The sequence below is a fragment of the Macaca fascicularis genome, chromosome 4 (assembly GCF_037993035.2).
Source record: "Macaca fascicularis isolate 582-1 chromosome 4, T2T-MFA8v1.1".
In the NCBI taxonomy this organism is placed as follows: domain Eukaryota; kingdom Metazoa; phylum Chordata; class Mammalia; order Primates; family Cercopithecidae; genus Macaca; species Macaca fascicularis.
Window position 1 is genome coordinate 164,816,090 of NC_088378.1, and position 25,626 is coordinate 164,841,715.

Here is a 25,626-nt window from a genome sequence, read left to right on the forward strand (position 1 = left end):
CAGCTCCAGGAACACAGGGATTTTTGTCTTTTTGGTTCACTGCTATATCCCCCACACTTAGAAGAGTATCTGGCATGAAGTAGGCATACAATAAATATATGTTGAGTGAGTGAATGAGAGAATGAATGAATGAAACAATTTATCAAATGCAACTTGGAAAAAGTTAAGAAAAGTAGCTGCCAATAATGAAACGATCTGCAAATTGAAGTGACACAAAGAATGAGATTGTGGAATCAATCTCAAGTGAATTAGAGATTCTGCTCAGTGTCAAGCCTTCCTGGTCATTCTGAGGACACAGGTCATCAAGAGTCAGGGGTCAGACAGAGAGGTCTGGAAGCAGCCAGGTCCTCTCCACAGCAGATGCTCTCCAGCTGAGATGAGGACATGACCTCTCTAAGTGATCTGTAGAGTTCACGTCACTTACAGAAGAGTTCCATCTCCTATACAGGACATCCATGTTTGCTCAGTTTATGTGACACAGTCATGCACCATGTGACAATGTTTTTGGTTTTTGGTTTTTTGAGATGGAGTTTCACTCTTGTCACCCAGGCTAGAGTGCAGTGGTGCCATCTCAGCTCACTGCAACCTCCTCTTCCTAGGTTCAAGCGATTCTCCTGCCTCAGGCTCTGAGTAGCTGGGATTACAGGTATGCACCACCACACCTGGCTATTTTTGTTGTTGTTGTTGTTTTGTTTTTTTTGTATTTTTGGTAGAGATGGGATTTCACCATGTTGGCCAGGCTGATCTCGAATTCCTGACCTCAAGTGATCCACCCGCCTCAACTTCCCAAAATCCTGGGATTACAGGAGTGAGCCACTGTGCCCAGCCACCATATGACAATGTTTTGGTCAACCACAGCCCACATATATGACTGAGGTCCCGTAAAATAACAGAGCTGAAAAATTCCTATAACCATGGTAACATTGAAGCACAGTGCATGACTCAGTGTTTGTGGCAAAGCTGGTGTCAACAACCCTGCTGTGCTGCTAGCCATATAAAAGTCTAGCTCATGCAGTGATGGACAATTCATAATACTCGATAGTGATGATAAACAACTATGTTGCTAGTTTATGTATTTACGATACTATGCTTTTATCCTTCTTTTATTTTTACTTTTTTGTTTGTTTGTTTTGTTTTTGTTTTTTTCTTGAGATGGAGTTTTTCTCTTGTTGCCCAGGCTGTAGTGCAATGGCACAGTCTCTGCTCACTGCAACATCCGCCTCCCAGGTTCAAGCAATTCTCCTGCCTCAGCCTCCTGAGTAGCTGGAATTACGCTCACACACCACCACGCCCGGCTAATTTTTGTATTTTTAGTAGAGATAAAGTTTCACCATGTTGGTCAGGCTGGTCTCGAACTCCTGACCTCAGGTGTCCACCTGCCTTGGCCTCCCAAAGTGCTGGGATTACAGGCGTGAGCCACCACTCCTGGACTCTTTTCCTTATTTTTAAAACGTTAACTGTAAAACAGACTCAGGCAGTTCCTTCCAGAGAGATCTCAGAAAAAGGCACTGTTATCATAGGAGACGACAGCTCCCTGCATGTTTTTGCCCCTGAAGACCTGAAGCAGCTAGGGTCAGCTTCCGGGCGAAAGTGGTATTTGACCAAGTGCCATCTGGTGGGACAAGGTGTGAAGGTAGAAGACAGTGGAGGTGGTGATCTTGACCCTATGTAGGCTTAGGCTAACGTGTGTTTGTGTCTTCATTTTCAACAACAACAACAAAAAAAAAATTAAGGAAAAATTTTAAAAATTTTAAAAATAGAAAAAAGAATAAGAACATACAGAAAGGAAATATTTTTGGACAATCGTACCATATGTTTGTGTTTTAAGCTTAGTGTTATTTCAAGAGTCAAAAGTTAAAAAAAATTAAAACATTTATAAAGTAAAAAGATGACAATAAGCAAAGGTGAATTTATTATTTCGTGCAGCCTAACGGTACAGCATTTGTATAGTCTACAGTAGTGTGAAGTCACGTCCTAGGCCTTCGCAGTCACTCACCCATCACTCATAGTTTCACCCAGAGCAACTTTCAGCCCTGCAAGCTCATTCCATGGGAAGTGCTCTCTATGAGTATACCATGTTTATCTTTTCAACTGTATTTTGACTGTATCTTTGTTATGTTTGGATATGTTTTGACATAAATACCATTGTGGTATAACTGCCTACAGTATTCAGGACAGTAACCTGATGTACAAGTTTGTAACCTAGGAGCAATAGGCTGTACCACTTAGCCTAGATGGGAAGTAGGCTGTTCCAGCTAGGGTTGTACAAGTGCATTCAATGATGTTCGCACCACAAAACTGCCTACCGATGCATTTCTCGGAAGGTTTTCCTACAGTTAAGGAACTCATGAGTGTATTTTCCAGGGAACTATGCTCCAGAAATGCATGCATCCCAGGTCATTTGAAGTGAGAAAATATTGATAGAAAAAGGCCAACTGGGCCGGGCGCGGTGGCTCAAGCCTGTAATCCCAGCACTTTGGGAGGCCGAGGCGGGTGGATCACGAGGTCAGGAGATCGAGACTATCCTGGCTAACATGGTGAAACCCCGTCTCTACTAAAAATACAAAAAACTAGCCGGGCGTGGTTGCGGGCGCCTGTAGTCTCAGCTACTGGGAGGCTGAGGCGGGAGAATGGCGTGAACCCGGGAGGTGGAGTTTGCAGTTAGCCGAGATCACGCCACTGCACTCCAGCCTGGGAGACACAGCGAGACTCCCTCTCAAAAAAAAAAAAAAAAGAAAAAGGCCAACTGGAACAGCCAAATGATGTCACATGGGTCCCTGGTGTATTCTGATCTCACTCAATGTCCCATCTCCTGCTGCGTCCTGTGGCTTCACTGTCAGGGCACAATGGTCAAGGGTCGTTGCTCCAAAGAGTTGCGTCCTGGGGATGGCTCTGACTCCCCTGAACAATATATTAACAATTAAATAAATTTTTAGAGTTTTCCAAAATTACATATGATTCCACTTTCTGGACAAGACCATACTTTATGTGTTGTCACAATAGGAACATTGGAAACAGTGAAAAAGCAGGTGTGGTGCCAGGCATGACCTTATGTTTGGGTCAACCCCAAATCTTGCAGAGTTCTGATTTGGAAATGTCCTCACCCCATCAGACAATAAAATTCTCTTTTTTTTTTTTTTTCTGTAAGACAGAGTCTCACTCTGTCACCCGGGCTGGAGTGCAGTGGTGCAATCTCAGCTCACTGCAAGCTCTGCCTCCCGGGTTCATGCCATTATCCTGCCTCAGCCTCCCGAGTAGCTGGGACTACAGATGCCCACCACCACACCCAGCTAATTTTTTTGTATTTTTTAGTAGAGACGGGATTTCACCGTGTTAGCCAGGATGGTCTTGATCTCCTGACCTCGTGATCTACCCACCTCAGCCTCCCAAAGTGCTGGGATTACAGGCGTGAGCCACCATGCCCAGTCCAGACAATAAAATTCTTGAAGACAGCACAGTGTCTTGTTTTCTGTTGTATCTTTAGCTCTTATCAGTGTTTGGCCCTTAAACTGCAGTATAAATGGAGGAAAAGGACAGAACTTCCCTGGGTCGTAAGTGCATTCCTCTGGCCTCCGTGCCCAGGTCCACAGGCCATAGAGCACTGTTGAATTCTTAGGATGTGAGCTCAGGGGGACCCAGCTGAGCCATACGCACTCATGCCTCACTACAAAAAAATCTCAAACACGCATATGAAATACCTCTATGTTGGCTGGGCGGGGATGTCCCTAGTAGAGGCCCAGATAGGAGAATTGGTTAGCGGTGCATCTGGTTAGGACTATAAGCCAAAGAATGTGATGGGTCACAGGAGCACATACCCCTGCAAACCTCTGGACATTCCCACCCAAAGAAAAACCTTTCATTCCCTTTAAAACCATATAAAACCTGGGCAAGGCCTCCCAGAACTTCTCCCTTCCATTTGGCTTGGAATGGCCTCAGAGGAGAAGGAATGCATAGATTGGTGTGAGAAAGAGAGAAAAGAAGGAAATTCCTTTTTCTGCCCCTATGTTCAAAGAGGCACAACCAGTCCCTGCACACATTAAAAAGAAAGAAAAAGAAAAACACTCCCACGTGTAAGTTGCTCCTTAGCAATGATGCAGCCATTGCTGGAAATGTCCGTAGCTGTTTCAGACATTGGAGTAACCCTTCAGGAATGATTGCTTCTCGGCACTAATGTTGCCCCAGTGGCAGCTTCAGAAAGTGCTGCCTCACCCAGGGGCTCTGAGGTGAATTGTGTCCCAATGCAAGTTACATGCAGGTGCATTTAGGGCCAGTCTCAGGTTTTTGTGTAGCTGCCACAAAGGTTTAGATCAAACAAACATGATCCCCCCGAATACCTGCCTGGGTCCCAGTGGATGCCTCAAGCTAGTCTTCATTTCTATGGCTTCAATGTCGATTCTTCCCAAGTTTAAAGGCCATATTCAAGGGTACCATAGTTAGCCTAAAAGTTTACCCTAAGATTAGCCTATTTTTAATTGTACTGTCTTCTTTACCTAGAATCATGGAGATGAAAGTGTTCCCAGAAATTGCACTCCCTTGTTCTACCCTGTCATTGTATGAATGAGGACACAGAAGCTCACTCGAAGAGCTAACATGGCTCACCTGGTATCTCAGAATAAATGGGTGGCCGAGCCAGCCGCAGACAGGCCTGTGGCTTCTTATTCCCTCTCCAAGTCTCTTGCTACTGTGAATGCCTTGGTTTCGGTGTAAATAAATTGAATGAGGTATTTCCTAAGAGCAGAGTGAGGGAGATGGCGAGTGAGTGGGTATTGGATTCCTGAAGTAGGCAGAAAGGCACAGAGAAAATGAGTAGACCCAACTCACAAATGTTGCCTGCGGCTAGACCTTTATACATTTAATATACGATGATAATAATAATAGATCCACTCAGCCGCTCTTTTCTTCCGAGGGACCAAATTCGCCTGCGCTTTTCAATGGTCAGATAGGAATGATATTCGGGGGCAATGACATTCCATATACATTTTGCCCTTGACGTCCCAGGGTACACCTTCCTTGAGGGTTATAATTCTTTAGCTGGCTTCGAGTCTACTCCTGGTTCTCACACCAATGACTTACACCCAAGAGTGTATATCTATTATAATTGCTACCTAAAGAGAATAAGAATTACAGATAAGTAATTTTCTTTTTCTAATCTAACCCCCTGGAGGCATTTTAGCAGGTGATGACAGGCATTTCTGCTATAATTTATACAATTTCATTTTTCTTAATCATGGATTTTAGTTCTCTTACGTCACCTGCTTGAAATGAAGCAGAATTTTTTGGTTGCTGCTTTTACATTTATAGTCTCACTTGCAAAGTGTTTGAAAGGTCCACACAATTATGAGAAATTCAGATTAGCGTCTTCTCTGAAATGGTTTTCTCCTAATTGCATCCAAATCCTTTTAAAACAATTTATAAAGTATGAATTTAGGTGCTACGGTGGGACACCATATTTCAAGTACTTAAGTAAAAGTGAAAAGTTAATAAGTGGACATTTAAAGCTATTTACCTAGGCAGATAAATTGATGATTAAGAATGTATACCTCAAATAATTCGTATGGTACAACATAAAAGAAAATTTAGGAAATGTTGAGGAGTGGGTTTGAGTAATTCATTTTTGTGGTTCTCACCTTTTTTTTTTTTTTTTTTTTTTTTTTGGTTCTCATATCTAACACAATGCCTGATGCCTGAAAATATGTCAGTAAATGTTGGTGATTTGTGTTTAATGTATTTAAAATGTCATCAAATAATGCAACATTCTGACAATACCTTTCAACCTCACACCCACTCCTTCAAAGCCAACTCAGTGCGGCCAGCCCTAAGGAATCCAAGTCAAAGCAGTGCTCCCCAGTGCAGAGAGTCCAGATGTTCTGATATAGCCCAAGATCATCTGAGATCCAGAACTATGGGTGGCAACATCACTGATGGATCAGCAGATCTGTTTAGGGGGTTAATAAACAAGATTTTGTTGGAATCGAATGCAATAATATAGAATGGAATGAACATGAACAGAACGCATCTCCCACGGTAAGAGAAAGCACTGTTTTGTGAAATTCTTTCTTTCCCTGTGTACAATGGGCTAGGTTATGTGATAAAATATATTTCTTCCTTTGATTCAAAACAAGTTTGAAAACCACTATAGTAGGTTGAATAGAGGTTCCCACAATGATATGTCCATATTCTAATCCCTGGAACCTATCAATGGGACCTCATGTGGAAAAAGGTTCTCTGTGGATGTAATTAAGATAAGGGTCTCAAGATGACTAGATCATCCTTGATTATATGGGTGAGCCCTAAATCCAATGACACATGTTCTTATAAGAGAAAGACAGAGGGAGACATGAGACAGACTGAAGAGAAGGAAACAATGTGATCACAGACGCAGAGACTGGTGTGGTGTGCACACAAGTCAAGGATACCTGGAGCCACCAGATGCTGGAAGAATCAAGGAAGGATCCTCCCCTAGAGCCTGTAGAGGGAACACGGGCACGCAGACTTCTTGATTTCAGACTTCTAGCCTCTAGACCTGTGATAGAATAAATTTCTGCTGTGTTAAGCTACCCAGTTGCTGGTAATTTGCTGCAGCAGCAACAAGAAACAAGAAGTATAGTCACTGATCTTAAAAAAGAAAAGAAAAAAAAATTCTAGGTGTTTACAACTCCAGAATCAGTCTTATCCCAAACCAGTCTCCACCAAAATCCCAGAGTTACCCAAAACATGAAATTCATTCTAGTCCAAAGTTCACCAATACTTTTTTAAAGTTTTGCCTTTTATGAGAAGCCTAAATATCTGAGGACCCACAATCTGATACAGCCCCAGGGAAGGAAAAAGAACCCCACACACTCACACACAGTCATCAACACCAGATAAAGACAATCCTCAGCCTGCTGTCATCGGACAAGGAAATTTTCTGAAGCTTAATTTTCTGTGAAGCTATTATTTTATTCAATTTTCCTAGAATAAATTTGTAATAATAGCAATGCTTCTTCAAACTCAAAAGATGGACTGGAAAAATCACCATTTCAGACTTTTCCCTAGCCACTAGGGCCAGCAAAAAAGGGAACTTGGCAAGGGTGAGAAAAGATGGCTCATTTCATAATAATATAATTGTCAATTCTCACTATATTCTTTCCCAGATTGACAAAAAGGAGCATTGTGTCTGGAGATGTAGGTATATTATACATGAGCCTTTAGCGACTGTAAGGTATCCAAGCTGCATGAAATATAATTCAAGCATGATAAAGGGGAATTATAGGTGCTTATAACAAACCTGTTGTAGTCTTCATATCAACCATAATTAGTGTTATGAATTACCAAGTACCAACCATAGCTTAAAGCAATTGACTTTTTTTGGTTTTTCTCCAGATTTACATGAGGACCTTCGTTCATGTCATTTGAAGTAACCAACAGCTATGTGAAAAACACAAGAGGCAAGACATCCCAAATTTTGTTCATTCACTTAGTCATCATCTTTCCATTTTAATGTGAATGACTCTACACTAGTACTAGAACACCTAGTACAATGCTTTGCACATAGTAGTCACTCAGTAAGTACACTGAACCTAAATGGATTACGTATTTTGAGAAGGCAGTAAAAACTAGATGTTTGGGATAACTATCAAGTGGGAAAAAATAGAAATTGACATATAAATAATTGTGACAAAAATCAACAACTAGCTCATTGCGTTTCTGACCAGTGTGCCCTTTTCCCCTTACATTTAAAAAGAGAGAGTGAGAGACAGAAAAGAGGGAGGGAAGGAAGGAAGGGAGGGAGGGAGGGAGGGAGGGAGGGAGGGAGGGAGAAAGGGAAAGATTAAATGAAGAAGGAAAGGAAGAAAAGAAAGATAGATCAAGACAACCAAGATTTTCAAACTTCATGTGCCCCCACTAATAATAAGCTGGTTGAATTTCAAACCTCTTATCAACCATAATCCCTTCAATTCCCAGCAAGCCACAGCAAATAAAAATTCACTGGACTCTTTCAGGCCTTGCAAAGACAAACCACCGCTCATCAAGGATATGTTGACATTGATGAATTGCTCACCTCATACTCATGACACTGTGAAAGTGATTTGTGTACATTAGGGTGGCCATAAAAGATGACACAGGAAGCCCTCAGGAGTGAACCAAGACAATGAAGAGGAGGGATGGTTGGTGACAGTCAGGAAGCCCCAAGAGTGGGTCAGGATGGGGTAATCACGGTGGCATCTGAAGTCCACAAGGAAGCTACCTGCACAGGTGGCAGAATTGGGTGCAACCATTTTTAAAGTTAATATTCCTTTGCCTTTCTGGGCAAATAGTAGGAGGCTACTATAAAATTATGGAAACAATCCTAGATTTGAACCTGCCGCTAATTAGCTCTACCCTTGAACAGGCGACTTCACTTCTCTAAGCCTCAGTTTTTCCCTTCAGTGAAATTATGATAACACCAAGCTTCAGGTTGTTATGACTATTCATTACTTAAAGTCTGTTAATGTGCTAGGCACAGTAATGGATATCGCACTCAATAAAGTTTTACAATTTTGTAAGTGAAATCTTGTAGTCAGCTGCCCAGGGATCACTGTAGCCTAGTATCATCTAGAAAAGGGTGTATTATTAAGTTAAATTTTCTTCAAATGCAAATTAGTACATTTCTTCAGTGAGGATAAAACTGAAAAACCAGGTTTCCTTCGGCCCAGCCTTCAGCCTCCACCGGCTTTCTAAACAAGGATCCCTAACACTGCCTCTCAACTGCTCAAAACCTCAGAGAGGCCAGGTGCGGTGGCTCATGCCTGTAATCCCAGCACTTTGGAAAGCCAAGGCAGTCACATCACCTGAGGTCGGGAGTTTGAGACCAGCCTGGCCAACATGGTGAAACCCCGTCTCTACTAAAAATACAAAAATTAGCTGGGCATGGTGGCATGTGCCTGTAGTCACAGCCACTCGGGAGGCAGAGGTGAGAGAATCGCTTGAACCTGGGAAGTGGAGATTGCAGTGAGCCGAGATTGTGCCATTGCACTCCAGCCTGGGCGACAGAGCGAGACTTCCTTTCAAAAAAAAAAAACAAACCCTCAGAGGTTCAGTTCAGAGTGCGTCTCACCTTCCATTTCATTAGGATTTCATTCAAGGCAGTGCGGTAGACTGGAAAGAGCTTGTACTTAAGAGTCAGTCAAAACTAGATTTAAATGCTAGTCCTGCCACTCCAGGAAGTCCTTTAACTTCTCTACACCTCAGTTTCCCCAACTGCAGAAAAGCAACAATAACACTTTACAAACAGGAAATAACAAAAGGGAGAAATAAACTTATTTGGGGACAGTAGTTTTAGGGGTTGAAAACTATGACATTCTCGCAAACAATTCTCAATACATGCTGCAAAGTTGGTACTCAATAAAGTCAAACGTTTTCTTTCTTTTCTAGCCTTATTCCAAACCTCACATCCTTTTCTCCTGCATTCCACCTCAAACCAAGGGGTCCCTTTTGAAGCCTGCACCTTTGCACCTTGGCAGCGCTCATTCTGTGCATTCTGCCTGGAGTGCTATTCTCCATCCCTAAACATCTGAATCCTACCCAGTCTTCAAGACTGAAGTTAAACAGCATCATTCCCACAAAGCCACCCTTCTGCCCAACAAAAACAATACTCCTCTTTCTGAACTTCCTAACCTTTGTCTTTGAGCTTCTTGCAACGCTTCACTTTGTGTTTGCAGTCATCACAGCTCTAAGGCCTATATCCACCCAAAAGCAAATTTTCTAAGGGTGCAGTCTCCATCTGTACCTTCTTTCAGAACCAGTGCCTTACAGGCCTGGTGCATCTCAAGCACTTGAAAAATTTTTTTGAGTAAATAAATCAATAACAAATTATGTGCATTCAAAGAAAATTTTATATTAAATATCTATGCTCAATTAACAAATAAGAAATTTAGGCAGGGTACGGTGGCTCATGCCTGTAATCCCAGCACTTTGGGAGACCAAGGCAGGCAGATCATGAGGTCAAGAGATCAAGACCATCCTGGCCAACATGGTGAAACCCCATCTCTACTAAAAATACAAAAATTAGCTGGGTGTGGTGACGCATGCTTGTAGTCCCAGCTACTCGGGAGGCTGAGGCAGGAGAATCGTTTGAACCCAGGAAGCAGAGGTTGCAGTGAGCCACGATTGTACCACTACACTCTAGCCTGACGACAGAGCGAGACTCCGTCTCAAAAAAAAAATATTAGATTAACTATCTGCACTAAGCCAGAGATTCCCTGTCTTATTCCATTTTACTGTATTTGTGTAAATAAAGTAATTTGCATGTGTTCCCCAGCAAGTTTAAGAAGGTATCTAATATGGTTTGTTTCTGTGTCCCCACCAAATCTCATGTTGAATTGTAATCCCCAACGCTGGAGGTGAGGCCTGGTGAGAGATGATTGAGGATGGATACATGGGGACATTGGGGACAGATTCCTCATTAATGGTTTAGCTCCATCCCCTTGGTGTTTTCCTTAAAACAGTGAGTGAGTTCTCATCATTTAAAAGTGTGCGGCGCCTCCCGCATCTCTCTCTTGCGCTTGTTCTAGTCATGTGACATGTCTTCTCCCCCATCCACCTTGCACCATGATTGTAAGTTTCCTGAGGGCTCCCCAGAAGCCAAGTAGATGCCAGCATCATGCTTCCTGTACAATGTGTACAACTGTGAGCCAATTAAACCTCTTTTCATTATAAATTACCCAGCCTCAGCTATTTCTTTATAGCAGCATAAGAATAGACCAACCCAGTATCCAATACCTGCTTTCAATATTCCAAACATTTTAAGACCCTTCATTTTCTGTAAAAAGCAAATGACTTTAATTGTGCTACTTTCTAGCATTTGACAGCTTTGGGGCTTTGTGTAACAGAAATCAAAGCAATTAGTAATTTCATTAATTTGATGGTGCAAAATGTATCAAAAATATCACCTGTCCTTGTGTACACTAGTGAATTGACTGAAGTTTTTTCTCTTTTAATTTGTTTAGGTTCATATAAATGACACATCAAGCATAACTAAATAATCCAGCTTCCTGAAAATGCATCTGTATAAATCCTCTAAAATTTGTTTAATTTTTAAAAAATCTTTAGCACTTTAGAAAAGCTAATTAGCCAGGCACAGTGGCTTACACTTGTAATCCCAGCACTTTGGAAGGCCAAGGCAGGTGTGTGACTTGAGCTCAGGAATTCAAGACCAGTCTGGGTAACATGGCAAAACCCCGTCTCTACAAAAAATTACAAAAATCAGTTGTGCATGGTGGCAGGAGCCTGTAGCTCCAGCTACTTGGGAGGCTGAGGTGAGAGGATCGCTTGAGCCCAGGAGGCAGAGGTTGCAGTGAGCCAAGATCACGCCACTGCACTCCAGCCTGGGCAACAGAGCCAGACCTCATCTCAAACAAACAAACAAACAATCAAAAAGTGAACTCCTTACTGAGGACAATGCAAAGAATAAACTAGGTTATGTGTAAGGTCAATGATGCCTCATGCTTGCACCCTGCCTTAATATATTTTCTCTTTGCCATGCAAAGAGTCTGTGTCTTGGGAAACAGAAACTAAACCTAATGCATTATTACTCTGGCTGCCACTTTGTTCAGGATTTAGAGACAGCCCATTGATAGAGAATCACACAACGGTTTTTCAAGATATATTATGATTTATGTGTCCTGAATAAGGGAAGAATGTTACATTCTGATGATGAAGACACTACCAGCCTGAAATCTAACCCTGTCCAGTTCTGTAACCTCTAACAAAACCTGGCACCTGAGAGTGCCTGTCTTTTAAAATTCAGGGCACAATATTTTCTCCACTGTATAAGAATATTTTGAAAGCTCATTTTTTAAAATATAGAGCATTTTGACAGAAAGTGATCTTTATACTGATAAACCTCTGAGAGATTTAATGGCCAATATTAGTTTATCAATTCTGCTCTCCAGGACGTTAAAATGCACCCTAAACTCTTCTTCAGTGATATAAGTGTTTTCTACTAAAATCATTTGATGACAATGTAGCAGGTTATCCAACATGACAGACCACAGGATTAAACTACACACTTATCAGCAAAATTTTAAAACAAAAAAAATAAAAAGTAGAAGCTGACTAAAATAACTAAATTGAAAAATTCACTAGAGAAGTTCAAAAGCAGGCCTGACCAGGCAAAATAAAGAATCAACTTTGAAGACAAATCACTCGAAATTGCTGAGTCTGAGGAACAAAAATAAAAAAGAATGAAGTGAACAGAGCCAAAAGGACTTACAGGACACCATCAAGAGGATGAGTATGAAAGTTCAGAAGGAGAAAAGAGAGAGAGAAAAGCAGAAATCATTTGGAGAAGCAATGGCTAAAAACTTCCCAAATTTGAGAAAAGACATGTAGTTACAAAGAATCTCTGCAAACTCCAAGTAGGATAAACTCAAAAAGACCTATACTCAGATACATTATAATCAAACTTTAGATACTAAGGAGAGAATCTTGAAAGCAGCAAAAGAAGAATGTTTCATCATGTATAAGAGGTCCTCCATAAAATTATTGGTGGATTTCTCAAGAGAAACCTTGCAAGCCGAAGGTAGTGGTGCAATATATTTAAAGTGCTGGGGGGGAAATCATCAACTAAAAATTCTATATTTGGCAAAGCTGTCCTCCAAAAGTGAGGGAAAAATCAAGACATTTTAAGATAAACAAAAAGCTGAGGTCATTCATTACCACTAGAGCAGCCCTACAAGAAATGCCAAAGGGAGTCCTTCAAATCAAAATGAAAGGATGCTAGAAAGTAAATCAAAGCCATCTGGAAATATAAAGTTCTCCAGTAAAAGTAAATACATGAACAGATATAAGAAACAGTATTATTTTAATTTTGGCTGTAATTTCACTTTTTGTTTTCTATAGGATTTAGAAACAAATGCATAAAAATAATTGTAAATGATAATGGGTACATAATACAACAAGATATAATTGATGACATTGATAAAATAAAGTTGATGAACTGAGCTGTAAGAGAATAGACTTTTTATATACAATTGAAGTTAAATTGGTTTTAATTTAAAATACATTGTTATAACTTTAGAACATTACAAGTAATCTCCATGGTAACCACACACAAAATATCTACAGAATATACACAAAAAGGCAGGGCGTGATGGCTCACCCCTGTAATCCCAGCACTTTGGGAGGCGGAGGTGGGTGGATTATGAGGTCAGGAGTTCAAGGCCAGCCTGGCCAAGATGTTGAAACCCTGTCTCAACTAAAAATACAAAAATTAGCCGGGCGCGGCGACAGGCACCTGTAATCCCAGCTACGCAGGAGACTGAGGCAGGAGAATCACTTGAACCCGGGCAGCAGAGGTTGCAGTGAGCTGAGATCGCACCACTGCACACCAGCCTGTGCTACAGAGTAAGACTCCATTTCAAAAATAAATAAATAAATAAAATTTTAAAAATTAAAAAAGAATATACACAAAAGAAAATGAGAAGGGAATGAAAATGTGTCATTACAAAAAATTAAACACTAAGGAAGGCAGGAAATGAGGAACAAAAAAAAGCTATTACACATGCAGAAAACAATTACTAAAGTGGCCAATGTAAGTCCTTTCATGTCAGTAATTACTTTAAATGTAAATGGATTAAAACCCTCAATCAGAAGACATAAATTAACAGAATGGAGTAAATAAAAAAATAAAAATAAAAATAACAAAACAGGACTCAACTATCAACTCCCTATAGGATACTCACTTTAGATCTAAAGACATGTACAGGTTAAAAGTAAAAGGATGAAAAAGACATTCCATGCAAATAGTAACCAAGAAAGAGCAAGAGTAGCTATACAAGTATCAGAACAATATTGACTTTTAGTCAAACACTGTTACAAGAAGGATATTATATAATGATAAAGAGTGATTTCTCCAAGAATATATAACAATTATAAACATGTCTGCACCAAACATCAGAACTCCAAAATATATGAATGAAATATTGACAGCTTAAAGGAATAAACAGATAGATCTACAATAACAGAAGGAGACTTTGCTACCCCACTTTCAGTAATAAATACACCAGCCAGATAGAAAATCAGTAACGAAATACAAACATCTAAAGGGCTGAAAATATTTTACCTCAAAATATGCCATTTGTCATATTTTGGGAAGGCTATACAGAAGGCCTGCAAACACAAGAACAGCCCTGCAAAGCTGTCTGTTGAGAGGAAAGGTTACATCTGTAGAGGAAATAAAATGAAGTAAACAACAGATGCAAATAAGCTTTCTCTGAGACCCTCCCCCCTTATCCAGATCTAGAAAGATTAACTGAGAGTCTTACACCTTTAAAGGTCTGATAAGCAATTACCAGGGCTACCATTCATTCTTTCTGAGTCCTGATCCCTGTGACGTGTCATCTCCTTAATAAGATTACCTTTGCTCCATGCCTTTCGTCCTCTTTTCTCCCTCTCATAACCTGTCTTGGCACCATAACCTGTTTTGCCATCTTCCTCCAAGCCCCTATTCTTTCTGTAACCTCAAGAAGGTTTAAAAGCATCAACCATCTGGTCATTTCTTTGAGGTTTTCATATTTTGTATGACTTCCATGCCCAAATGCACATTAATATGTGCATTTGTATGCTTTTTTCTGTTACTCTATTATCTGTTTGTTTTATAGGCTCAAGTTAATACTTCACAGGAAAAATTTAAACTTCCCTTAACTTGAGTAACACTATGCACCAGCTAGACCTAAGATATGCAGAGCACTCCACCCCACACAGCAAAATACACATTTTTCTCAGGTCCACATGGGGAATTCTTCAGGATACACCATGTGCTACAGCATAAATATGTCTTAATAAATTGTGAAAGATTGAAATCATACGAACTATCTTTTCCAATACAATACGATGACACTACAAATCAACAGCAGAAGGAAAACTGAAAAATTCACAAATCTGTGGAAATTAAACAACACACTCTTAAACAAGCAATGAGTCAAAGAATAAATCACAAGTGAAATTGGAAAATATCTTGAAATAAATAAAAATGAAAACACAACATATCAAAATTGATGAGATAGGGCAAAAGCAATAATAAGAGGGAAGTTCTAGCTACAAATGCTTACCCTAAAAAAGAAGATCTTAAATCAAGAATCTCATTAAACCCAAAACCTGCATTACCAAGTAAATAATAAAGATTAGAGCAGAGATAAATAAAATAGGGGACAGAAAAACAATAGAGATAATCAATAAAACCAAGAATTTGTTCTTTGAAAAGATCAACAAAATCGACAAAGATTTAGCTAAATTGGCTAAAAGTAAGAGAGGAGTATCAAATAACTAAAATAAGAAACAGAAAAGGAGACATTAATTCAATTTTAAGAAATAAAAGGAATTCTAAGTGTACAATAAATAATTGTATACCAACAAACAGGATAACCTAGACGAAGTGGAAAAATTTCTAGAAACACACAATCTCTCTCCCCAACTACAAATCTCATTGCACTGGTCCTGATACTTATTGTGATGGTCCTGAATAAAGTCTTTTTTACCATGCCTTAGCAACTATCATTAAATATTTTTTTCTTTAACAAGGCAAAAAACATATACACTAAAAATAAAAAACATGGATGAAAAACAAAACAAAGTATAAATAAGTGAAAAGACAACCTGTATTATGGAAGTCATATTTTAAGATGTCTATACTACTCAAAGTAACCTATAAATTTAATACAATCCCCATCGAAATCCCAATGATGTTTTATGCAGAAACAGAAATTTGTGTTTTAAAATGTATAGGAATCTCAGGAAACCTTGAATGACAGTCAAAGCAATCTTTAAAAGGAAGAACAAAATTGGAAGTGTCACACTTCCTGATTTGAAAACCTACTACAAAGTTACAAAAATCCTAACAGTGTAGTACTGGAGTGAAGACAGACATATAAACCAACAGAACAGAACAAAGAGCCCAGAAAAATAACTCCCACATGCATGGTTCAGTTATGTTTGACAAGTGTGCCAAGTCCATTTAATGGTGAAAAGACAATTTTTTCAACAAATGTGCCAGCAAAACCGATATCCAGATGTAAAGAATGAAGTTGGATGTTCACTTTATACTATCTGCAAAAATTTACTCAAAATAATTAAATACCTAAACATGAGAGCTAAAATGATAAAACTCTTAGAAGAAAATATGAGAAATGCTTCATGACATTGGATATGACAATTACAGTTGACCCTTGAACATCGAGGGGCACCAACTTCCCCACCCCACCCCCGTGCCGTCAAACATGTGCATATAACTGTTGACTCCCAAAAAACTTAACTACTAATAGCCTATTTGTTGACCAGAAGCCCTATCAATAACACAATTAACATATATTTTATGTTATATGTATTATATACTATATTCTTATTTTAAAAAGTAAGCTACAGAAAAAAATGTTATTAAGAAAATCATAAGGAAGAGAAAACATATTTACTATTCATTAAGTGGAAGTAAATTATAAAGGTCTTCATCCTTGTCATCTTCACATTGAGTAGGGTGAGAAGGAGGAGGGAGAGGAGGGGACGGTCTTGCTGTCTCAGTGGTGGCAGACGCAAAAGAGGCGGAGGAGTTGGTAGGGGAGGCAGGAGAGGCAGGCACACGTGGGGCAAATTTTATTGGAAAACAATCCACATATAAGTGGACCTGCACATTTTAAACTAGTGTTCATCAAAGGTCAACTGTATGTGTATATATGTATATATGTATGTATATACGTATGTATATGTGTGTGTATATATATTTATACACACACATACACACACACATGCACACACAATAGAATATGATTTAGTGTTCAAAAGAAAGGAAATTCCAAGATATGCTACGACATGGATGAACCTTCAGGATATTTTGCAAAGTGAAATTATCCTGTCACAAAAAGACAATTATTGTATGACTCTACTTAGATGAGGCACCTGGAGTAGTAAAATTCATAGAGACAGAAAGCAGAATGATGATGACCAGGATTTTGTGGAAGAAGGGAGTGGAGACTTAGTGTTTAATGGATACAGAATTTCAGTTTGGGAAGATGAAAAAGTCCTGTAGATGGATGGAGATGATGGTTGCACAACAATGTGAATGGACTTAATGTCACTATACTGTACGCTTAGAAAATTGTTAAGGGGGGGAAAGCTATTAAAGAAAACGAACTTAAGAAATCTGGGCCGGGCGGGGTGGCTCACACCTGTAATCCCAGCACTTTGGGAGGCTGAGGCGGGTGGATCACGAGGTCAGGAGATCGAGACCATCCTGGCTAACACCGTGAAACCCCGTCTCTACTAAAAATACAAAAACAAAATTACCCGGGCGTGGTGGCAGGCGCCTGTAGTCCCAGCTACTCGGGAGGTTGAGGCAGGAGAATGGCGTGAACCCGGGAGGCGGAGCTTGCAGTGAGCCGAGATGGCGCCACCGCACTCCAGCCTGGGCGACAGAGCGAGACTCCGTCTCAAAAAAAGAAAGAAAGAAATGTGGCCGGGTGCAGTGGTGCGTGCCTATAGCCCCAGCTACTCGGGAGGCCGAGGCAGGAGGATCGCTTGAATCCAGGAGTTCTGGGCTGGCGCACTATGCCAATGGAGTGTCCGCACTAAGTTTGGCATCCATATGGTGACCTCCTAGGAGCGGGGGACCACCAGGTTGCCTAAGGAGGGGTGAACCGGGCCAAGTGGGAAATGCAGCAGGTCAAAACTCCCATGCTGATCAAGAAATCTGAATGCTTTTCACGTTATCAAAAATATTGAACGTAAAATACTACTGCTGAAATAATTTTTTTGTTATAGACATTAAAGATTCCTTAAAAGATAACTGTATGCTTAATTTCTTACATGCAGTAGTTTATACTGTTACTGGCTGACTGTTATTCAGTATATCCTTCTATTCAAACAATTATCTTACCACATTTTTCGTATCTGCATACTTTTGCCCTTTTTTCAAACACCTTTTTTTCTTATTTATATTTTGATTTCCAACTTTTAAATTCAGGGATACATATGCAGGATGTGCAGGTTTGTTACATAGGTAAACATGTGCCACGGTGGTTTGCACAGATCCTCCCATCACCTATGTATCAAGCCCAGCATCCATTAGCTATTCTTCCTGATGTTCTCCCTCTTTCCGTCCCCCACCCGCCCACAGGCCCCAGAGTGTGTTGTTTCCAGCAATGTGTCCATGTGTTTGCCTCATTTAGCTCCCACTTATAAGTGAGAATATGTGGTATTTGATTTTCTGTTCCTGCATTAGTTTGCTGAGGATGATGGCTTCCAGCTCCATCCTTGTCTCTGTAAGGGACGTGATCTCACCCCTTTTTATGCCTGCATAGTATTCCATGGTGTATTTATACCACATTTTCTTAATCCAGTCTATTATTAATGGTCATTTAGGTTGATTCCATGTCTTTGCTATTGTGAATAGTGCTGCAATGAATATACACTTGCGTGTATCTTTATAACAGAATGATTGATATTCCTTTGGGTATATACCCAGTAACGGGATTGTTGCATCAAATGGTATTTGCACCTCTGGGTCTTTAAGGAATCTCCACGCCGTCTTCCACAATGGTTGAACTAATTGACACTCTCACCACCAGTGTAAAAGTGTTCCTTTCCCCTGCCCCCCACCACCTTGCCAGCATCTGTTGTTTTTTGACTTTTTGATAATAACCCTTTTGACTGGCATGAGATGTTATCTCATTGTGGTTTTGATCTGCATTTCTCTAATGATCACAATCAAACAACCTTTATTAAACCATTAACTTGGAGTCAGAGATTCTAAACCTTGAGAGCTATACAGCATTGAATTATTTCAATCAAAATGAATTTGCAGAATTTTTAATAGATGGAATCATCTTAAAGCATAAGAATTAAGGAAAATAAACTCTAAAATAATCAGTATTTACAGAGCATTCTGCAAAGAGAAGACGAAAGTTTTAGAGAATGTGACCATAAAGAAGTCATATGTGGGAGTTTGAGGGTTTATAAAACAGTTTTCATATGATTGTGGTGATGGTTACATGAATATATACATGTGTTAAAATATATAGAACTATATACACCAAAAAAAAAAGTCAATAAAATTTTTTTTCAGTAACATAGATCTCCATGTTTCATCTATGTCCATCTTGTCCATTTTCTCCCAGTCATAGAATCCATATCTAAGTCCTCTCCATTGGTCACTGGAGTGATACTTGCACTTTTAGAGGATAAGAGAATAGCTAATAACCAACTTCACATGCTAGGCAAACACTCAACGACATCTTTAAGCAACTGAAGGAAGTTCATGTGAATTACATGTGTGAAAAGGCATTCCACTTTCGGGCTCTCCTAGTTGTATCACTGATCTCTCCTTAGCTTCAGGAGAGGTACAAAGCCAGTAAATCCTAACCACCAAACATTTTCCACAAGTTCCATGTACCAGACTATGCCTCTTGTCAGCTCCGTCTGAAAAATAATCAGACCTACATTTAATATACTTGTAACAATAGCAAAGTGCCTCGGGGATACGATGTGAAAAGTATAAGTCAGAAATCATTTTTGCTTTATTTATTATGCTGTCATATACTGTCATGTGGTAAAGGCCAAAGAATCTAATTCCCTTTGCTACTGCGATTATAGCAGCTCACGTTTTTTATGCAGATTTCATGTTTAAGCAATGCTGACCTGGGCTCTCCTTGTAACCCAATGTTCCTGATCTGGTCTTCCCACTGTCAATACAATCTAAGTTCTCACATGGGGAAAAGTGAATCCAACCCAAGTCACCTTGCTGTTACCTTGTCATCTTTTTTGGGTGTCTTCCTAAGATAAAATTGGAATATAGAATATATCTTATATGAATATGTTTGCATCTATGTCTTTCACTATATGTATTTTAAACATACTTGTTTTATTTAGATGTTGACAATGTGGTACCAGGCCATACAGACTCAAGAGAAAAAGAATCAGTAATAGTGATCCTGTATTTAAAATGCTCATATTCTCCTCATCATAATTTTTTGCATAAATTTTAATTTTAAAAAATATTGTCCTGAAATAGTCTCTTAACTACCTAGGTTTTTTGGCAGCTCCTTAAATTTTGCAGCTGAGGTAAGTGCCTAACTTATCTCACCCTAGCCCTGGATGACAGTACCAAAAATTTAAATGAAAAGTAATGGAATTTCCTTAAGAAACAATTCCAAAGACTGAGAAATATAACTTATTGATTTGGCCATTCAGAATTGGGTTTTACCAACTGTATTAGGTTCCTAGGGTTACCGTAAGAAAATACTACAAATTGGGTGGCTTAAAACGATAAAGCTTATTGTTTGACAGCTCTGGAAGAGTCTGAGATCGAGGCGTCAGCAGGGCCATCCTCTCTCTGAAGGCTCTAGGGAAGGCTTCCTGTCTCTTCCCAGCTTGTACTGGCGGCTGTCAAACTTTGGAGTTCCCTGACCTGCGGTTGTATACTCCACTCTCTGCCTCTTCTGCCTCTGTCACATCATCTCCCTTTTTTTTTTTTTTCTGGAGACAGAGTCTCACTGTATCCCCCAGGCTGGAGTGAAGTGACACAATCTCGGCTAACTGCAACGCCTGCCTCCTGGGTTCAAGTGATTCTCCTGTTTTGTCCCCCCAAGTAGCCAGGACTACAGGTGCGCACCACCACACCCAGCTAATTTTTGTATTTTTAGTAGAGACAGGGTTTCACCATATTGGCCAGTCTGGTCTCGAACGCCTGACCTCAAGTGATCCACCGGCCTCAGCCGCCCAACGTGCTGGGATTACAAGCTTGAGCCACTGCGCCAGGCCACATCATCTTCTAAAGACATCAGGCACGGGATGAAGATTCTACTCTACTTCAGTAGGAGCTCTTCCTAACTATTAGGTTAATAATAGTTTTGCCGTTATTTTTAATGGCAAAAACCTCAATTACATTTGCACAAACCTAATAATTAAATCTGTAGCAACCCTATTTCCAAATAAGGTCACATTCTGAGGTACTAGGAGTTAGAACTTAAACATATCTTCATAGGGGACAACAACCAACCGAGAACACCAACCAAAACAGTTGATGATTTGATGATTCGAGTTGCTTGTGTGAGATTTGTGTGAGGCATGACTTTGCCCTGGGAACAAATAAACTAGCTGGACTGTGCCCTTTCAAATGACCAGAGTCCTCCCTTCAACCTCCCTCCTATCCACTTGATTCTCCTTCTCCTCTGTGCCTGCTTGCTGCCTGTTACTTACTGCGTATCCTCTTCCACTCTGTTCTTACTCACAGCACAGCTACTAATCCCCTGTGTCTTCCCAGTTCTGTGTTGCTGGCCACCCACATCCAATTGTCCCCCACTGGGTAAAGATCTGGAGGCCTACATATCCATTGGTCTTCAACCAGTTCCTTCCTGTCCTCTTTCAATTAATCTGGGACTCCTACTCAACTCATGTGCCTAAGCCTTGCTAAAGCCTGGTCCTGGACCTCATGTGAGGTGATTCCCATACACCTTAGCCATTTCCTAATGGCTATTTCCCTCACTGCATGAAAACAGTCTCCAAAGCTCCTACTCTGAGATACTATCAGACTCAGGATTCCGTGGGGGTAGAGGGGCACCAGCGAAGAGAGACGGCGGACACAGAAAAGGCAGCATTTGTCTCTCACTTCCACACACTGGCATTCTCTTCTTCTTGGGCAGTCACCACCTTAGAGCGGTAAACCATTTGTTTAATCACTTTGCTTTTCTCTGACTGCTAGTAATGAAATGCTGCACTCCCTGCAATAATTTCCTGACTATTTGCTAAGATTCATCTCTGACATTTCATTAAATATGATCATTTAACTGTACAAGTACAAATGCATTTTTAATTTAGCTTACTGCAGATATTACAGATGTGGGGAAATGAATTCGTATTGCTCCAGGACAAATATATCATTCACATATGCATGCCACAAAAGAACAAATTATTAAAAATTACTGAAACTTCCATGAAGATTTATATTTAACTTTCCCATTTTCAATCTCTATGTCATCGTGAAAACACAAAGCATGTCACTTTGTCAGCCACAATTCTATGAAGAATGTATGGGTGGGTCCACAAGGATATTGATCAATAGCCTCCATCTCTGTTGTTGACATACGGTGTGGAACTAAAAGAGATGGAGGTTGAGTTTCAAATGTGAAGTTATGAGGTTAGCAGTCTTATCACTAGGCAGTAGGCTACTTACCTTCTCTACAAAAGAAAACAGCAATAGGAAGTGTATCTTCTATCCCACGTACTATAAATCCAACCGTAATTGATGCTAAAGTTTCATTTTATAGAAAAGTACACAAAGTGTAAATTAACATTTTTGAATGTCTTCTTGGTACATAATTGTCATTGGATTCAAAACTGACTGATGAAAAAACAAGGCTGGGTTCCAGCCTGATTTATGGTGGTTTGACTTAGGATTTTTCGACTTTACCATGGTGCAAAAGCAATAAGCTTTTCAGCAGAAACCATACTTCAAATTTTAAATTTTGATATTTTCCCTTGCTAATGGCACGCAATATGATACTGCCTCATAATGATGTTCTGAATATATTTAAGGTAGGATAGCCTGAGCTACGATGTTCAGTAAGTTAGGTGTATTAAGTGTATTTTCTACTTTCAATATTTTCAACTTAAAATGGGTTTGCAAGGACATAACCTCATCATAAGTCAAAGAGCATATGTATTAGCACAAAGCATGTCAAGTGTTACCATAAAATATACTTTTATTGCTGTGGAAAGAAATGAACGTATTTTCAAAAAATCTTCAAGGTATGTTTTAGGCAGAGGACCAAAACAAAATAATAGAAGCAATCATTTGAAGCAATTACTTAGAATAAAATTCATTCCAAATGTGGAAATAAGAAGCTCATCATTTCTAGATATTGAAAAGTTAAAAGAACTGAAGTATCCTTCAAACATAAGACACTAATCAAATAAAAATAAAGAATAAAGAGCAGTAAGAAGTAAGTTTTCCTCTCAGCCTACTCTTTTGTGTGTTTTAGGTCCACATTTTGACTAGGAAATCAAAGTAAAATATTTTATCCACATCCCCAGATTACTCATGTACAGTCAAGCTCTCTGTGCAGTTTCCAAGCCATTTATTAATTTCAAGGTTTGAAACTTGGAAAGGATCTTTGAGATCACGTGAATTATTTTACAAATAAGAAAAATGGGCTGGGCGTGGTGGCTGATGCCTTTAATCCCAACACTTTGGGAGGCCAAGACAGGTGGATCGCTTGAGCCCGGGAGTTTGAGACCAGCCTGGGCAACATGGTGAAACTCTGTCTCTACAGAAAAAAAAAAAAAAGCATGGTGGTTTGTTCCTGTGGTACTAGCTACTCCAGAGGCTGAGGTGGGAGGATTGCTTGAGCCGAAAAGGTGGAGGCTGCAGTGAACCAAGATCACACCACTGCACTCTGTCACAGAGTGAGACCCTGTCTCAAAAAAAAACAAAAAGAAAAATTGAAACTCAGATAATTTGCGTGAACACACAACACATCAGCAGCCAAACCCAAACCAAAAGCCAGGGTGCCTGATTCCCGGTCAGCATGTGATCCTCAAGGAATTCCTACAGTTCATAAAGGCAGGCGATATAAGCACCACTTTGCATATGAGGATCTCAAACTCTACAACCAAAGGGCCAGAAAGCAGCTGAGCAATTGCCCATTATCTGAGTGACGTGCGGCTTACCTGCCCATGACAGGGAAGATTAGAAGGGTGAAGAGATAGCAGGGTGTTACAGGAATTTTCCTCATCAGCTTTTCAAAAAAATACCTAACCTCACAGACCTACTGGCTTCCAGTTTCGAACTCAGTGAAAATCTATCAAGGTTACTTTTATGTGTCAACTTGACTGGGCCACAGGGTGCCAAGATATTTGGTCAAACATTAATCAGGATGTTCCTGTGAGGGCCCTTCTAGATGAAGTTAACATTTGAATCAGGAGACTGAGAAAAGTAGACTGCCCACCCAAATGTGGGTGGGCCTCATCCAATCAGTCAAAGGCCTCAATAGATCAAAAAGGCTGAGCTCCCTCAGGTAAGAGAGCATTCCTCCTACCTGACTGCCTTCAAACTGGTACGTCAGTTTCTTCCTGCCTGTGGACTCAAACTGAGACTCTGTCTCTTTCTCAGGCCTTCGGACCCAGACGGGAACTGTACCATCAGCTCTCCTGGTCTCCAGCATGACAACTGCACATCTTAGGACTTAGGGTCTTGTCAGCCTTCATCGTCACATAAGCATTTTTATTTCACACATACACACACACACACACACCCTACTGGCTCTGTTTCTCTGAAAAATCCTGAATACAATGCCCCTGGTGTCTTTTTATTTCGCACCATCTATAATTGCTTTTTACATTTTCAATTTTCTGTTCATGAGAAATGTTAGCTCAGGCAAACATTGCAGAAATACGAAGCCCAAAAGAGTGTGCAGAAATACAAAACCCTGCATGCCAGAGCTGCTGGATTACAGTTCGAAAATAGATGCCACATCCACATCACACAGACATTCTCTAACCGTGCGGCAACGAAAAGGCTGCCATTCTCCAGGCCACAGTTTGGTGTGAAACTGACTGACCCGATCGTCTTGATTTTTCCCTTCAGAGGAGGTTTTGAAATAGCACACAGAGCAATCACACCACTTTCAAGATTACTGGCACTGCTTCCATCACTCACACTTGATTTGGATTTCCTTCCTACTAATGAAACAGGAGAGTCTTTCTCCCCCACCAAGCCTTAAAGTGGGATGTTTCCAGGTACATTGAATTGGTGAGAGGCGGTTGTGCCTAAGTTTTCTTAGTTTTGAGTGGTAGCATAGGATCCTTTTGCTAATTGACGGATCTATTAGGCCAGCCAGTAAGAGCATTAATTCATGTGCCTGCGCAACACCTCCATTTACAAGTGTTATCATTCTGCTCCTGTGGGAAGTGATGGCAGTGAATACGGCTGCGTGCCTGGGGGGCTTTGACCGCTCATCAGCATTGAGGGGGAACGCACCCATTCCAAAGTGAGAAGGTTGAAGTGAGGTTATCATTGACCTAGATTTTTTTCCTTCAACCACAGGGGCAAACATGTCATTTTTCAAAACCTGCTAATTCAAATAGACTTTGAATACAAGTGTCAAAATATGAAGAGAATAATTCTGTCTCTTCAAGACTTCACCAACAGCTGGATCAAGAATAGAAGTGAACGACTTTGCTACCATAAGTGTTTTTAAATCTGTTTAGTATGTGAGTTTGCCATTGAGTACAGCATTCAGACATAACAGTAAGATTTTGCACTGCGTCTTTAATTTAAGATGTCTGGCAGCACTTTCTTTTGTCTTCTTCAAGAATAATTGCATTGCTTCAGTTACTTCTAGGGCACTGGAAGAAGTTGAACGCCCTGATTGCTCAAACAAGTATTTTCCTTTTTATCGTGGGTGGCAAAGAAGCAGCAGCTGTATTCTGACTGAGGTGTGAAGAGCATAGATGATTCAACCCCCTGAAATGAGACACTGGCTTGCCTTCCTACAGCAGTACCCTGAGGAGAAGTATGGTAGACACAGCTTAACTGCATTTCCATCCTCTCCTCCTAGTTTTTTTAAAGGCTGATACAGTTCAGATGTTTGTCCCCTTCAAATCTCATATTGAAATGTGACC